The 2500-nt window shown below is 78.8% G+C and overlaps 1 non-coding gene across 1 annotated transcript; it reads left to right on the top strand.

Moving 5' to 3' along the window:
- Positions 1-1487: 1487 nt before the first annotated feature.
- Positions 1488-1640, top strand: LOC144248731 (5.8S ribosomal RNA). Its single transcript, XR_013342038.1, has one exon. It is a non-coding gene; the product is annotated as a 5.8S ribosomal RNA (ribosomal RNA).
- Positions 1641-2500: the final 860 nt, after the last annotated feature.

The raw sequence follows: 2500 nt of genomic DNA, 5'->3' as shown, positions 1-2500 counted from the left end.
CGGGGAGGGGCGCCCTGCCCCCCCCTCTCCGCGGCCCGGCCTCGGCGGAGAGGCCGCGGCGCGCGGTCGGCCGCGGGGGCCGACCCGCTCGCCTCGAAACGGGCGACGCCGGCAGAGAGCGCGCGCTCTCTCGCCCCTTCCTCAGCTGCGGGGTTGCGGCCGCCGGGGCCCGCCGCGCTCTCCTCCTTCCTCGGCCGCCTCTGCGGTCTCTGGGGTGCGGCGCCGCGCGCGGCGCGGCCGCGCCGTCTCTCTCCCCTCGACGGCCTTCTCCTCGAGCGCGCCGGCGGCGCCGGTCGCCGGCCGTCCCCGGCTCAGCGACCGCCCGCCCGCCCGGGGCCGAGCGCTCGGCAGGTCCCTCCGTCGCCGGAGAGTCCGCGAGCGCGGGCGGCCCCGTGCCGAGCGGCGGCGGCGCCGCTCGGCGAGTGTCCCCCGCCAGCGGGGACGGCCGGCCGGACGGCGCCCGCCGTCGCCGGCGGCGGTCCCGGCCCGGGCCCCGCCCGCCGCCTCCCCGTCGCCCTTTTCTCCGTCCGCTCGCGGAGCCCCGGAGGAAGGTCGTGCGCGCGGCGGCCGTGGGGGGTTGGGGGGAGGGGCGCTTCCCCGCCCGGTCTCCCCGCCCGGTCAGCGGGGAGAAAAGGGCGGGCGTCGCTGCCCCCCTCCCCGCCTACCCCCCCGGCTCGGCGCCGCACGCCTTCCCCTGGGCCGCGCGTGCCCGAGGAAAAAGGGGCTCCGTGACGGTGCGAGGCGGCGGCGGTCCCGGGAGTGCGGCCGTTGCGGCGGCGGGTCAGCCGTCCGGCAGGCTCCGGGCGCTCGCGACGCCGGCTCGGGTCTCGGTGCGGCGCCCGCCTCCGGCGCCGGCGGCGGAGCGCGTCCGCCGGGCGCTCGCCCTTCCCGGCGGGAGCGGTCCCGCGGGGGGCGTTGCCGGTTGGGCGGTGGCCGTCGCGTGCCGTCTCGAGCGCGGCAAGGCCGCTGGGGAGAGAGAGCGAGCCGGCCGCGCGGTGGCGCGGCGGCGCTCCGCGGGTCCGCGGAGCGGCGGTGAGAAGGGAGAGCGGCGCGCGCGGGGGCCGACGGCCGCGCCCCCGGCCGCGTGCGTCCCGTCGTCCCGTTGCAGCGAGGCCGGGCGGGCCGCCGTGTCCCCCCGCGGTCCGGCGCGCGCCGCGTGCCTCCTCCGTGCGGAGGCCGGGCCGAGCCCGGGCGCCTGGGCCGCCTCCGGAGGACGGCACAGTTTGCCGGCGGCGTCTCCCCTCGCTCGTAGCGGCGGGGGGAGGCGGTCGGGGACGCGGGTCCCCCCGCCTTTCCCGCCGACCTTCGGAGCGTTCCGTTGGGCGTTTCGCTCTCGGATGGTTTTTCTTTCCCCCCCCACTCGGTTCGTTGCGTTGTGTGCTCGTACGGTCGAAGCCGGGGGCGGCCCGCGTGCGTGCCCCCTCGGCGAGAGAGAAAAAAAGGGGCCCCCTCCGCCCGTGTGCGGGGTTCGGTGCCGAAAGCCAGACAACTCTTAGCGGTGGATCACTCGGCTCGTGCGTCGATGAAGAACGCAGCTAGCTGCGAGAATTAATGTGAATTGCAGGACACATTGATCATCGACACTTCGAACGCACTTGCGGCCCCGGGTTCCTCCCGGGGCTACGCCTGTCTGAGCGTCGCTTGACGATCAATCGCCGCCCGGGGGTTGCCACCCCGGCGGCGCGGCTGGGGTCGCCTCGCAGGCCCGTCGTCGTGGCCGTGGCCGTCGTGGCCGCGCCCGAGGGCCTTCGTCCCCCTAAATGCAGACTCGGGGAGCGCTCCGTAGCTCCCCGCTCCCGGAGCGAGCCGCTGGGGCGGAGCTCGTCCTCGCCGGGGGCCGCGTCGCCGAGCGGCGGCGCGGCGGCCGGGGAGAAAGAGAGCGAGAGAGACGGGGCGGCGTCGAGAGCGCCCCGCCGAGGGCCGAGAGACGAGGGCGAGAGGGGGGGAGGCGAGGCGCGCGGGCCTCGCCCCCCCCCGGCCTCCCCCCGCGCGGGCGGCTGTCTGCGGGTGGGTACCGCGCGGGTACCGTGCCGTGCTGCCGCGCGCGAGGCGCGAGCGCCGGGGGGGGCGGGGGCGACCCCCGCGTCGTCCTCTCCTTCCCTTCCCCGTCCCTCTCTGTCGCCGTCTCGGGGCGCCAGGGGCGCCGTCGCCGTTCTCGCTCTCTCCCTCTCCCCGCCGAAGGCCGTCGCGCCCGCCGCCTGGCGGCCGCGTCCCCCCCCGGTCCGGGGCCGTCTCTGCCGCGTGTGTGCTTCCGTGTTTTCCTTTCGGTTCTCGTCTCCGGGACGGGGTCCGTCCGTCCGTCTTTCCTCTGCGCCGCGTCCCCGCGTCGCTCGCTCGCCCGACTGCCCGCCCGCCCGCCCGCCCGCTCGCTCGCTCGCGCTCTCTCGGCCCTCGCGGTGAGGGGCGAGGGGAACGAAAAAGCGGCGGGGGCGGGGGGGGGGCAGAGGGGGAAGGCGCGCGGGGCCGCCGGCGGTGGGGGAGCGGAGGAGAGAGCGCCCGC

The sequence above is a fragment of the Lonchura striata genome, chromosome 33 (assembly GCF_050655825.1).
Source record: "Lonchura striata isolate lonStrDom1 chromosome 33, ASM5065582v1, whole genome shotgun sequence".
Lineage (NCBI taxonomy): Eukaryota > Metazoa > Chordata > Aves > Passeriformes > Estrildidae > Lonchura > Lonchura striata.
Note: the sequence above shows the minus strand (reverse complement) of the source record. Positions and strands in the feature narration are given on the sequence as shown.